This window comes from Etheostoma spectabile, unplaced genomic scaffold (assembly GCF_008692095.1).
Source record: "Etheostoma spectabile isolate EspeVRDwgs_2016 unplaced genomic scaffold, UIUC_Espe_1.0 scaffold00019027, whole genome shotgun sequence".
In the NCBI taxonomy this organism is placed as follows: Eukaryota; Metazoa; Chordata; class Actinopteri; order Perciformes; family Percidae; genus Etheostoma; species Etheostoma spectabile.
Window position 1 is genome coordinate 25,430 of NW_022604629.1, and position 15,155 is coordinate 40,584.

The 15,155-nt window shown below is 37.8% G+C and overlaps 1 long non-coding RNA gene and 2 other non-coding genes across 3 annotated transcripts; all 3 read right to left on the reverse strand.

Annotated features, from left to right (window-relative positions):
• Positions 1–325: 325 nt before the first annotated feature.
• On the reverse strand, positions 326–6,632 carry LOC116683529 (uncharacterized). The gene is made up of 4 exons (XR_004330566.1): positions 6,352–6,632; positions 4,076–4,082; positions 3,164–3,167; positions 326–336 (listed from the first exon to the last, which is right to left on the reverse strand). It is a non-coding gene; the product is annotated as an uncharacterized LOC116683529 (long non-coding RNA).
• Positions 6,633–6,968: 336 nt separating this feature from the next.
• Positions 6,969–7,041, reverse strand: trnaa-agc (transfer RNA alanine (anticodon AGC)). Its single transcript has one exon. It is a non-coding gene; the product is annotated as a tRNA-Ala (tRNA).
• Positions 7,042–8,729: 1,688 nt separating this feature from the next.
• trnaa-agc (transfer RNA alanine (anticodon AGC)) lies at positions 8,730–8,802 on the reverse strand. The gene has a single exon. It is a non-coding gene; the product is annotated as a tRNA-Ala (tRNA).
• Between the last annotated feature and the right edge of the window lie 6,353 nt (positions 8,803–15,155).

Genomic DNA, 15,155 nt, shown 5'->3' on the forward strand with positions numbered 1-15,155 from the left:
GCTGGGATGTTTTTGATTATTTCATAATATCATCAATACATTTCTTAACGTGAAAATCAAGTGAAAAAAAAAATACAGATAACCCAGAAAATGGGTTGTATTTTTCTAACCCATTTTTGGTCGTTTTAATCCAACAACATGGTTATTTTAACCAGTTGTTGGGTATAAAATATAACCCAGCATGCCAAGCCATAACCCAACCCTGCTGGGTCAAAACAACCCAGCGATGGATCGGTCCATATTTGACCCAGCACTGGGTTACCAATATGAATGAATTAACCCAGCAGTTTTAAGAGTGTGTTGACTTATTTGTGCATTTGCCTGTTACTATCCTTTCTCTTGTGCCTCAGCTGCCATTGGAACCTGACTCCTGCTTCACTCCTGCCATCCACTGGACCCCCCCACCACTAGCCGGCTTACTGTCCTCCTCTGACGGACTCGCGCCTTCCTGGAAACCACCAGACCTGTTCACCCGGGAAACCTGAACGTGCTTTTCCCCCTCAAAAATCTAGACTTGATACTTGAGTACTTTAAATAAACCTGTTAATTCACACTCCTGTCTCTGTGTTCTGTCTGCATTTGGGTCCTGTTCCTAGTAGTTACCACTTCAGAAGTACAGTAAGTACATCATTTATATGTTGGATGTATATTTTATTATATTTAAACTGTTAGACTTTGATCTTGACATTGCATGTCCTTGTATGGTTTAGTTTTACTCTAAAAATCTGCATTTGATTTTATCATTAGATTGAATACGTTTTTTTTCCTTTGCAATTTGTGATCATACTTGTTATGAATTTACAATAACCCTACACAAATTGAACAGCACCTAGTGCATTTCCAATTACACTTGACTTAATTACAAATTCATGTCTTCTTGTATGACTACAATACTGTATGTCCCTATAGTCACTTCAGAAAAACAACAAAAGTATTTCTAAAAAGACCTTTTATTGCACATTAAATAGTGCAGTTCACCTTTTACAATCCAATGTAAGTTCCACACATAAAACACTGCTGTGGGTTTAGGTAAAGGCAAACTTGCCATCTTGGCTCTCAGCAATCCTATTTCTGAAAGAAAGAATCACAATTTCCGTTTAAGCCCCTTATGTTAAATATCTATGCACACTAGCATGCAACTGTACTTTATTAATTATCTAGGAGAATACACATGAATCAACAACAGTCCATTGTTCTTTATTGTAACTGTAACTTAGTTAAATTAGCTTATTTCCGCTAACATTAGCTCTTAACAGCATGTCAAGGTTAAATACATCAACTATAGACTGACAGGGCAAACAGTAGCACGACATTATTGGTGCATTATGGTTTTTACAGTTAGCTAAACGTTATAAGAAACTTAGTTATACATGTGTTAATAGTTAGCGTTAAATAGTGATAAGCATTACCAATCACCATTTCGCATTTTGCTGACACTACGTTTAAATTTAGAACAGTAAACTTTGATTTGCAGAAAATGAAGGTTAGCATGTTTTACCATAGCTAGCTAAGTGGCAAGCTAACGTTACAGACAATTTACATGGTAACTTCAGATACATTTACTTTACAATGTGACTCCTCTTATTTGTACTAACTATGGGATAAAGATATACTTAAAACCTAGCAAAGCTACATCTTACCTTGAATTATGTAGGCTAGCTTTCAGCAGCAGTTGCATCCACATTGCCAGTGAAAGTGGTTAGCTGAAGTAACGGTAGAGCAGCGTTGCTAACTCTCAGCTAACGTCAGTCAGATCCCGCCCATAGACTCTATATCCCGCCCACCGGTCTGTGGCTCCTCTCTCACTCCGCCCTCTCGTCTAAAATCATCACATCCACAACCAGGATGGCTGCACCCATAAACGCAAACTTGACAACTCATATCAGATCTCTACAGACTGATGGGTGACGTCACACACGCGCTGTCCATTAATATTATTATTATAGTCTATGGTTAGTCATGACGGTTACAGAAACATTCAAAATTAGACATTCACATAAAATTAAATATCAGTGTAATACTGCAGCGTGACTCTTTGTCAAACAGAGAGGAAACATGAAACAACACATCAGGATTCTCTTATTGGCGGAGCGTAAGTCATTGGCCCTGAAAGCTGTAACGTATATCACGAGCTAAAAGACTAGCAAACAGCTGCTGGAGCTCGGTTACTTCTGCTGGTTTATAGTTAGTTCACTGTCTCAGGGAAATAGAGAAAGGGATGCATTTCTGCACTAATTGTATGTTTTTTTAACGTTAACGGAATTAATTACGATAGAGAAGTAACGTTAGTAAACCTGTTATTGTTGTTTTGTTGTCTAATCAGCTGCCATCTACTGAAAGCAGCATGACAAGATAAACAACGGTAATGTTACTTAAGTATTCTAAAACATTTAGCTAAGTTAGAGCGTATAGACATGCTAGCGGACTGTTAACCGGATAGTAGCTAGCTGTCATGAAGTAGCTAACGTTAGTAGGCTACTATAGGTTAAGGAGCGTTGCCAACACGTGCACACAAAATACATGAAAACGTGACTAATCTGCAAAATCTGCAATCTGCGAAAAACGGTGCAAAATTCCTCATAGACTTTAATGGGAAATCTTAGGGAAATCACTCAACAAAACAACACCTCCATGCTGCATCGCCATACTTTAACGTAGAAACATAGTTACAAATTGAAACTGAAGACAGGTCTTTGGTGTTTATTGGGCTGAATGGGCATTCAGATATCAAGCACGGTTTCTCCCAAATCACACTTTTCCAACCATCACTACTTTGGTGTTGGTAGAAATCAACGCACACTTTACCAATTTCCACGTGGACATATGTTGGCTTTATAGACGCTAAAAGTACTGTTTTTTAAATGGAGGCTTGTTGGTTTAGTGCTAGGTTCGTCATAGCTGTTTCTGGGAAATAGAAAGGTCTTAAATAGGTTGTTACAAGGTCTTTCTCTGAAGGGATAAGACACTTAACACTTCACCTTTAAAACAAATTAAAATTTTTGCAAAACTGGGGTGTTTTATTTATATATATTTTGCTCAGGCAGGCATCGCTAAACCCACCAGACTCCATTCCACTCTCATTTTAGCATTGTATTACACACTTCATTCAAACTGGACAGAAACCAAATAAAACTATGAAAAGCTTTTTTGGTCTTCTCTACACTTTTCTAACCATCACAACTCTAGTGTTAGTGGAAATAAACACATGCGTTACTCATTTACATATGAACATATGTTTACTCTATACACGCCAAAAGTACTGTTTTTTTTAAATGGAGTCTGGTGGATGTTTTTATTATTTATCAGTCATTTAAACCAGAAATGCAGTCGATACACATGCTTGCTCTGCAGATAGTTTATGAATCAACATGTATGCATTTGGCTTGCCGTCTGCCTACAGCGTAGCTCTTCTGCAGCCCGTCATGGCGTTCATAATTTGTGCGATTAGAGTGGGACGTCACTTCCAAAGGGTCTATACATATAGTGCAGTTTGATATATTTATGCTGTATATTTTTAAATTAGTGAGATATTTAAAGAAAAAAAAAGTTACCAAAAATAATCTGTTATATTAAAATGATTTTATCTTAACAAAACGTTTCAAAAAAAGAAACCACTCAAACTTGGTTATTCAGTTAGTGTTTAAATTTTAAGGTTAATGTTAAGGAAATTAATTTGTAACGTTACAGAAACGATCATCTTCTAGTCTGCCCTTTGCTAGATATTTGCTTGGCAACAGTCCCCACCAATCAGAGACGTTGCTGTAACACACACACACACACACACACAGACCATCAGCCATCAGACTTGTACATATTATTACTATTTTATTGAATTGTATTTTATTGTTATTTATAGCATCTTATTTATACAGCTTATTTATAGCATATTCTATTTGAAGATATACCTTCTTCATATTTTTAAATTGTAGATGGGAATTTGTGATTAGCCTCGGTTCCAGGAGCTGACTTGTTGTAGCCCAATGTAACTAACAGAGTGCCTATCCATTACATGTAACCAAACAACTTAACATTGACATTATATCACATCTGGTGACAGGACCCTCTAAACTGTGACAACCTCACTAGTCACTTCACTAAGTTGTACATTAGATATAACTTACCTGTCCAACGTTGGTGAGTGGGCCGAGCCTTGAACTGGTCTCATTTGGTCGGCTGACACCTGTATGGATGCACTTGCTCACAGGGGTCACCTGTAGAAGCAGAAGATAGAGACAAAAGGACAATAAAGAGAAAGTCCTAGAGAGGATATTTGAAATCTGAATTTTAAAAAAAAGACAGTAAGCACTGATAGAAAGACTTTGGAGCCATTTTGTCATCAAGGCCCTGTAAAAAGGAAAAAATACATAACATACTGCAGACCGTGGAGCATGAAAACTATACTCTGATGAATATAGCATTTAATGACTTCTTTGTTTTTGTTCTACCAGTCTGTAATGGTCAATGTCATCTCTGCTATGGTGTGCTGGGTATGTAGCATCAGAGCTGGTGGTGCTAACAAAAGCTATATAAATCATGTTCCACCTGAAGCTAGATGAAAAATCTACTGGATTTTGGTGAAATGTGAAATGTTCTATGGTTAAAGCATTTGTCATGAGAACTATCAATTTCACAAAGTCAAATTTTGACCACCTTGCATCTCCATGGCCAGTCTGAGTCACCATAATCATAGGTAATCTCCTCTCCTGGATTTATGTCTCCAACTGCAAACAAGCAGAGATGGGGCTTCCCTTGCATAGCAATGTACTTCATCTTGGCATTAGGGTTTATATGGTCGTCATTTACAAGTTTGCCAAACGATCCATCCTTTTTTGCTGCATCAACACTACAATCACACAAGTTACATTTTCTAAACAATCAGTTTTTATACTAAATATACTAAATTAACCTGAAGGGAGAAAAAGAGTCCTATAATTCTGATTAGATTAACCAGTGACATATACTTACCACCACAGTTTTCCGTCAAAACTGAACTTGAACATGAACACTTTGAGGAGGTCATGGTATATTCTCTGTCTCCTCTCACATTCTTGCTTAGTTATCAGCTCACCTCTGTATTCCAACAGACATCTCCCTTTTCAAATGGAACAGAGGTGAAGAGGCCACGACCTAATTCATCAAAGACAAAACAACAAATAAGTGGCAAAAAGTGATATGTATTAAAGTTGAATCATAATTAGACAGTCGGAAGATTTAACATACCTTTTACAGCACTGATGTACTTGATTTCAAGTCCTACTTTGTCACTTTTAGCAGCAACATAAAATCTTGCCTCATCCTTTGGATTAATGCGTCTACGCGGCTGCATGTTTACCGTTTTCCGCTGTCACAGCCTAAATTACCAAATGTGATTGTCGTTATTACAACGGTCACTGGGACAAGCATGATCAGAAAAAAGAAGTCTGGGTAAATTAGTAATGTACAATTCACATCTGGATAGAAGCCAAATGATGTGCTCATAACTGCCCCATGCATATTTTGATTCTTTTAAGAATACCTTAAAAAGTGTAACAACATCTACAACAAGTACCAGGCTGGTGGGAGTCTTAACTACATAACAGTAGGATGACAGTTGCTTTAATATCCAGCTGTGCTGGACCACATTCAGACTAAACTGATGGAAAGTCAATGACCACATCAGATAGTTTCTCTAATCAAAAACCAAATGGAGTGAATCTCTAGTAGGCTTCATAGACCATGCTGCTTAGTGTTATCATCCAAAAATAACAGACAGGTAGCAAGAAAAAAGGTTTTAACTAACAGCAGCTGTGTTTAGCTTCCAGGATAAAATCTTAACTTGATAAATATTCTGTCTGTATCTCTTCTCTTTATAATCATACTCTACATATTCTCTTTCTTCATGTAACAGTAATGGGATTCACATTGTATTTGGGTTTTAAAGTCCTTTTTAAATTTGGTTTCTTTGGTCAATATGAATTACAGATTATTATGACATGAAATTTTATCACTGTGATGCTGTTTTAGAATTATTCAAATAATTAAATTGCAACTGACCGGTCAGAGAATGGTCAAAAGTATGTAAAACTACAAGAAAAAAGGCAGTCCCATCCACTACAACCTTACTAGATTCAATATAGTCATATTTTTCTCAACAAAAGTATTTAATTCTCTAAAACAAACCCAATGTCTGAGGTAAAAGTTAAGGCTTCCAGGTCCAGACTAAAGCTACAGGTGGACACAGACAGGCAGTAACATCCACTTGTTAATCAACTTAGTAGGACACCAGGAAAACCAAAGAGGACATTATCATAAATTATAATGTGTCTGACAACATCATGGAAAGGTCGACCTTTCTGTTAAAGATTAAAAAACATAACATCCACGAAATTGCGTTCGTTAAACCCAACAGACTCCATGTAAATAACCACTACTTTTAGCGTGTATAGAGCAGCATATCTCCACCAGACTCCATGTAAATAATCTCTACTTTTAGCGGGTCTAGAGCAGCATATCTCCACCAGACTCCATGTAAATAATCACTACTTATAGCGTGTCTAAAGCAGCATATCTCCACCAGACTCCATGTAAATAATCTCTACTTATAGCGTGTCTAGAGCAGCATATGTCCACCAGACTCCATGTAAATAATCAGTAATTTTTTTTCTGGCTCTGGCTGTCTTTGTGACTACCGGCTCCGTTTGGTCAGTGTTTTTTTTTTCTTTTATTCCAATTTTGGGTCTGTCAGTTACAGTGAACACCAGGACAGATCCAGCCGGGGACAGGTCAGCAAACACGGGGACCCCTGGTCACCTTAAACTAGCCGCTTTCTAGTTGTCCTCTCCTATACTGTCCGCAGGATCCTAGTCACGTAGACGCTAAACGAGGCTTAAAAGTATTTCGAAATATTCCTAAAAAGTTGTAGTGTAGTATGTCGTAACAAGTCCAGATTTATAGTTCTTGTTGTAAAACAAGAAGAATCTAAAGTCCTCTGGAGAATGCGGGCATTGATCCCGCTACCTCTCGCATGCTAAGCAAGCGCTCTACCATTTGAGCTAATTCCCCCTTTTCAAAAAAGTCATAGTATGTTGAAAAAAATCCTAAGTCATAGTATAGTATGACAAAAATTCATAAAATGTCATAAAAATTCATTTTAGAGTATGTCAAAAAATTTATAAAAGTCATGGTATAGTAAGTCAAAAATTCATAAAACGTCATAAAAGTCATAGTATAATATGTCAAAAAATGTCATAAAAAGTCATAGTATAATATGTTGAAAATTCATGAAAGTCATAAAAAACATATAATAGTATGTCAAAAAATTCATAAAAAGTCATAGTATAGTATGACAAAAAAATCATGAAAGTCAGAGTTTAGTAAGACAAAAAATTCATAAGTCATAAGAAGTAATAGTATAGTATGTCAAATTGAAAAAAAAGTCATAGTATAATGTGTCAAAATTTCATAAAAGTCATAGTATAGTATGACAAAATATTCATAAAAAGTCGTAGTATAGTATGTCGTAACAAGTCCAGATATATAGTTGTTGTGATAAAACAGACGGGCATTGATCCCGCTACCTCTCGCATGCTAAGCAAGCGCTCTACCATTTGAGCTAATTCCCCCTTTTCAAAAAGAGTCATATTATGTTGAAAAAATTCATGGTAGAGTATGTCAAAAAGTCATGAAAAGTCATAGTATAGTATGTCAAAATTCATAAAAAGTTATAGTATAGTATGACAAAAAATTTCCTAAAAAGTCATAGGATAGTATGTTGAAAAATTCATAAAAAGTCATACTATAGTATGTCAAAATATTTATAAAAAGTCTATAGTATGACAAAAAAATCATGAAAGTCATAGTTTAGTATGACAAAAAATCATAAAAGTCATAGTATAACGTGTTGAAAATTCATAAAAGTCATAGTTTAGTATGTCAAAAAATTCATAAAAGTTATAGTATAGTATGACAAAATATTCATAAAATTTCATAAAAAGCTGTAGTATAACATGTCAAAAATTCATAAAAGTCATAGTTTAGTATGACAAAAATTCATGAAATGTTATAAAAAGTCAGAGTTTAGTATAACAAAAAATCATAAAAAGTCATAGTATAGTATGTCGAAATATTTATAAAAAGTCATAGTTTAGTATGACGAAAAAATCATGAAAGTCATAGTATAGTGTCTCAAAAAAGTCATAGTGTAACATGACAAATATTTGAAAAAAGTCATAGTATAATATGACAAATATTCAAAAAAGTCTTAGTATAACATGTCAAAAATTCATATAAGTCCTAGTATAGTATGACAAAATATTCATAAAATGTCTTAAAAAGTCAGAGTATAGTATGTCAAAAATTCATAAAAAGTCGTAGTATAACATGTCAAAAATTCATAAAAGTCATGTTTAGTATGACAAAAATTCATAAAATGTTATAAAAAGTCAGAGTTTAGTATAACAAAAAAGTCATAAAAAGTCATAGTATAGTATGTCGAAATATTTATAAAAAGTCATAGTTCAGTATGACGAAAAAATCATGAAAGTCATAGTATAGTGTCTCAAAAAAGTCATAAAAGTCATAGGATAGTATGTCGACAAAAACATAAAAAGTCATAGGATAGTATGTCGACAAAAACATAAAAAGTCATAGTATAGTATGTTGAAATATTCCTAAAAAGTCGTAGTGTAGTATGTTGTAACAAGTCCAGATTTAAAGTTCTTGTTGTAAAACAAGAAGAAGCTTAAGTCCTCTGGAGAATGCGGGCATTGATCCCGCTACCTCTCGCATGCTAAGCAAGCGCTCTACCATTTGAGCTAATTCCCCATTTCAAAAAAAGTCATAGTATGTTGAAAAAATTCATAAGTCATATTATAGTATGACAAAAATTCATAAAACGTCATAAAAGTCATAGTATAATATGTTGAAAAATTTCATAAAAAGTCATAGTATAATATGTTGAAAATTCATGAAAGTCATAAAAAGTCATAGGGCGTTTCTCAATCTGTGTTCTTCTATGGACTTGTGTCCTTGTGTTCTTGTGAAACGTCATGTTTGGTGGCCAAAGTACTGACCCAATACACAAGTTAGCATTTCGCCAAGAACAGTTAAAATCCCCGGATGTGATCTCGACACGCCCATTTTACCGAGGATACATCGGATGGTAACTTGTGTGAACTTGGCCGGGCAGGTATCCCAGCATTCAATTCGGGTGTAAAGCGCTTATGGTTTCCGGTACACATATTTTCACAATTTACGTCTATTATTAAATCAATAAATTCATTTTTAAGATGTTTTAAGGCGAGAAATCAGCGGTGTAGATTTTGAATATAGGCAGTTCAACAAAAATTGACGGTGAATTAAAAAAGCCTTCGGAGTTTGAAAGCTCCGCAAACCCCGGCGGGCGAGCTTGCTACGCCAGCCGCGAGCCGGTCAGTCAGTCAGCTCACAGACCCCTCTGGCCCCACGTCTAGACAGACCACTCTGGCCCCACATTTAGACAGACCACTGCAGCAAAGCCAGGTCCAAGATATTGTAAGATATTTTAAACAATTTTCTCCGCTGTCATATATGTCTGTCCTCTTCATCCTGGCTCTCCTCCCTCTCGGGCTCCTCTTCTGCTTCTCTGTAACATAAACAGACGGCAGTGACTAACTTTACCCAGTCCATCTATAATTTTAATACCTATTTTAACGTTTCTTTTCTGCTTTCAATTAAAATGTTACAAGGATTTTTTCCCCGCCGTTGTGTCGGTATTTATATAGTTATTGGCCCGTGATACTTAATAGCACTTTAAATGAAAACCTGGAAGACTGAACAACAAAACAACAAGGCGGTGTGAAGGGTGACCGTCCTTGCTTTATTATGAATACACACATCAAAGCTAACTATAAAGTGGCAAGCGCCCTCTTTGCTGGGGGTGTTGCGCAATAACAGGAAGAACGCTTTGTCTCAAAACTGTCAACAGCGTTTTGTGTGCTTCTGAACTTGCGAGTTCAGTCTTCCAGGTACAGCTAGCAAGTACGGTCTCCCCAAGAACACAAGTCCGTTCTTTGCTTACTTGGTATTGAGAAACGCCCCCACTGAGTTGTTCTCAGATCGTGGTACAAATTTCAGGGGAGGAGATAAAGAACTGCGAGAGGCCTTCGCTGTCCCCCAAAATAATGCAGAGCCTTACCAAAGTGTTGTGGGCGGGGCATTAATTTTGACTCAGTGGGGAGTGAAATGGAGCAGATGGACAGACACAGACCTGTATTGGAGCCAAAGTAGCACACTTATTAATTAATTAATCAATTTCAATAGGTATCAATGGTTTTCATTTGTGAGATGTATTTTATTTTCAATTCAATTCAATTTTATTTTTAGTATCAATACATAACAAGAGTTATCTCAAGACACTTTACAGATAGAGTAGGTCTAGACCACATTTCCAAGCAATAGTGCGACAGTGGCGAGGAAAAACTTCCTTTTAGGCAGAAACCTCGGACAGACCCAGGGTCTTGGTAGGCGGTGTCTGACGGGTTAGGGTTAGAGTAAAGAGTAGAAATAACAAAAATAGAAAAAATAGTAGTTTGTAGCAGTTCTTTGTAGTAGTTCATGGCATAGCAGGGCACTGTGCGGCATTACAAGGCACAGCGGGACGTAGCTGGGCACCGCAGAGTGTAGCAGATGAACATGGAGCGGGACCATGGCGACAGCTGCTACCATGATTTTGGAGCCTCCCTGATCCGAGGGAACATGCTGGGGAAAAAAGAACATAAGGACTCCGGGGAGTAACTCCCCAGAGCTAGGTTAGTAACAAGCATTTCTGGGACATGGATGCACATAAATGAAAAGATAGAAAGATAGAGGAGAGAGGAGCTCAAACTATTACAGCATAACTAAGAGAGACAGGGTAAAGAGAGGAGCCTGGTCGGGCTAGAACTCTCCCCAACCAGATCGGGCTGTTTTCAGGAGTTATTACGCTGCGAAAGCGAGCCAGAACCAGAGACTGCATTTATCAATAAGAAAGTCGATGTGTATATGCATTAATATAAAAAAGTTGTTATGTATATGAAGAAATCTATAACAAACCTTGATGCGTATATAAGCATTAATCTAAAAGAAAGTTCATGTGTATATGCATTTATTAAAAAGAAAGTTGATGCCATAATGAATTATGATGATGACATAATGAATGGTGATGATGACATAATGAATGGTGATGATGAATCAAAAAGAAAGTTGATGTGTATATGCATAAATCAAAAGAAAGTTGATGTGTATATGTATTAATCAAAAAGAATTTTGATGTGTATATGCATTTATTACAAAGAAAGTTGATGTGTATATGCATTAATGAAAAAGAAAGTTGATGTGTATTAATATAAAAGAAAGTTGATGTGTATGTGCATTAATCTAAAACGAAGTTGATGTCATAATGAATTGTGACGATGACATAATGAATAGTGATGAGGACATAATGAATGGTGATAATATAATAAAAAGAAAGTTGATGTGTATATGCATTAATCTATAAAAAGTTGATGTCATAATGAATAGTGACGATGACATAATGAATAGTGATGATATAATGAAAAGAAAGTTGATGTGTATATGCATTAATGAAAAAGAAATTTGATGTGTTTATGCATTAATATAAAAGAAAGTTGATGTGTATATGTATTAAACAAGAGTACAGTGGAGTATTGTGCACTTTGGATACTTTAAGTGAATGTCGCCTAAAACAATATGAGTCATTCCAGTAAGTGAAAAGAATACTCACATCTACAAAGATAAATTTGAAAATGTGACTCCCTGATGGTCTAGTGGCTAGGATTTGGCGCTCTCACCGCTGCGGCCTGGGTTCGATTCCCGGTCAGGGAATGGTCAGGACTTGAAAGACTCAGGTGTGATGTTTGAAAGAATAAGTTCCTGGACTTGATTTTGATTTGTCAAATTCTTCCTCATTAGTTTAAATGAACTGACAGCATCAGTTATATGACTTACAGTTCTCAAAGACGCACACAATCTCAACTGGTTATCCTTTAGACAGCTAGTCTCTTTTTCTTTTCTCTCACTTTTTGTCTCTGTCTGGCCTTATGTATTTGCTTGGATTACATCAAGTGACCTGCATACCAATGACCGTAAAGATTAATATGTACAGTACATGGTTTTCAGAACTGTACCTTCAGATAAAGGTAAGACCACTTGGGTTATCTTTGGGCTGCTCTATATTCACCTGCAGAATGATAAACCCTAGAGTTGGCTTACTCCAGGTTGTTTAACCAACAAACGTCCCTGGGTGGACTTGAACCACCATCTTCTCAATTAACAGCTGACTGCGCTGACCTATTGCGCCACAGAGACTGCGCCTGTCTGAGGTTTATGAGCGGGAGCTCGATCTTTAAGCCCCAAGCTTTTGCTTTATGGCTTTTTGAGGCTTTTTCTGACCCTAACCCTTTTTGACATACAGTTGCACGCCACTTATCACAAAACTGTTGGGTGGGGCCTTATGTATTTGCTTGTAATACATCAAGTGACCTGCATACCAATGACCGTCAGAGATGGCAAAAAAACTATACCACTATACCACTATATCACCACTATATTTTCCTTGGATCAGGGAGGCGCCAAAATCATGGTAGCAGCTGTCGCCATGGTCCCGCTACACGTCCTGCGATGCCATGTTACATCCTGCTACGTTCTGCGGTGCCCAGCTACGTCCTGCTGTGCCTTGTAACGCTGCACAGTGCCCTGCTATGCTACAAAGAACTACTACAAACAAACTACTATTTATTTTATTTTTATTTATTTTTTGTGACTGTTACTACCACTCTTCATTGTAATCCCAACCGGTCGTCAGACACCGCCTACCAAGAGCCTGGGTCTGTCCGAGGTTTCTGCCTAAAAGGAAGTTTTTCCTCGCCACTGTCGCACTGTTGCTTGCTCTGGAGGGTAATACTAGAACTGTTGGGTCCTTGTAAATTCTAGAGTGTGGTCTAGACCTGCTCTATCTGTAAAGTGTCTTGAGATAACGCTTGTTATGAATCGATACTATAAATAAAATTGAATTGAAATTGAATTGAATTATACCACCATCACTGGACAGTACGAACGATAATCACTGAAATCTTGTAACGCATCTGGGCATTGGGACTCAAAATGTGCTCTATCACTGAGATACAGCCCCTGAAGATTTTCAGATTTTTTAGACTTTTTTGTGAGATCACTGAATAAGAGAAGAAACCTGGGTGGAATATGTAATGTTAATGTTGTATATGTTTCCAAACCAGGTAGTGGCCTGAAATCAAACCATGGCAAACTGCTTGCACTGTAACATCACTCAAAGAACTGCGATGGCTGAGAAGCCAACACAGGTCAACTGCTTGGAAGGTGGCTATGCTCACCACTATACCACCATCACTGGGCCATGCAATGTTGACTGCCAATCTTGCAATACATCTGGACATTGAGACTGATTTTTAGGGGTGATCCGAGTATCTGAAACGAGTATCCGGTACGGATAAAGCACTTTTGCCGAGTACAAGTATTATCCGAGTAATATGAGTTAATATCCGTGCTCGGATTGAATAAAACTCCTCAACTGGCCGCGCAGCGTTCTGTGATAATCACAGCGCCCCCCCCCCCCCCCCCCCCGCCTACAAACCAGCTCGGATCAATCACACACACACAGAACACGGAGAAATGCGCTCTCTCTCTCTCTCTCTCTCTCGCTCTCTCTCTCTCTCTCTCTCTCTCTCTCTCCCTCGCTTACTTCAGTCATTTCGGTCTGCGGATCTGTTCCGTTAACGTTTAGGGTTTCTTCCGCTTCAGGTTTGTTTTTAACTTCGGTTTGTAGTCCTTACATAGTAACCAGTAGATTTCTGGTGAACGTGGGGTTTGTAGTCCTTACATAGTAACCAGTAGATTTCTGGTGAACGTGGGGTTTGTAGTCCTTACATAGTAACCTGTAGATTTCTGGTGAACGTGGGGTTTGTAGTCCTTACATAGTAACCAGTAGATTTCTGGTGAACGTGGGGTTTGTAGTCCTTACATAGTAACCAGTAGATTTCTGGTGAACGTGGGGTTTGTAGTCCTTACATAGTAACCAGTAGATTTCTGGTGAACGTGGGTTTCAGACATGCTGCTTGGTTTAAATGCAACTCCCGTTGCGTCTCTGCCATCGGAGATTTTTTTTTTTAAATGTCAGCTGCCCCCCGCCCCCCGCCCCCTCTCTCTCTGTGTCTCTCTCTTACTCACACACACACACACACTCACTCACTCACATACACACACACACACACACACACACACACACACACACACACACATATACCTGGTGTGGAAATAAAAAAATAAAAAGAACCAAAAAAAAACAATCACACTGATCATAAAAAAATAAAAAGTTAAAAAAAGAAAGTTATATTGAGTATGAAAACTCTTGTTCATTACATTTTACTTCATAATTGCAACCGCATGTGTTGTATTCATTGTTGCAAAACGTTTAGATTAGATTCAGATTAGATTCAACTTTATTGTCATCACACATGTACAGGTACAATGCAACGAAATACAGTTTAGAGAGGTTAGAGAGCCTCCGAGCCACAGCTAGTGAAAGCGCCGCCACATGCACTCTGAAAAGGATATATGCAGACAGCAGGATAATACAAGACATAATATAATGCACAAGACTACATACATGAAGGAATAATTGGTGTATGGTGTCTGTGGATGTGAGTGCATGGAAGACACAAACTGTGTGGGTTGTTGAAAAACAGCTCAGTTCAGTCCGGCCTTGACCATGGACGTGAGGTGGAAACACAAGAAAGAAAGAAACGAGGCAGTCAGACGGATCGGGGGCTGGTTCGGGGGGGTGGTGTATGGTGTGTGTATGAGAATGAGTTGTGTGTGTAAATGTAGCGCATCAGACTGTCTGTGTTGGTAAAAGTTCAGTCCATCTGCGTGACCTTGAAGAGATAAGCCAGTGCAAGGGAAAGGATAGAATGTCAGCTGCAAATTGTTTTCCCGCTTCGGGCAGAGAAGGGGGGGGGGGGGGGGGGCGGGGGGGAAACAGTTGATCAATTTCAATCCAAATTTAGGGTGACTCGGTGGAATTTGTACGAATCAATGTCCATCAATCAGTTGTCACCGACCTCAGCGTCATACGAGCATCCATATCACGTAGTGATTTTTGCAGT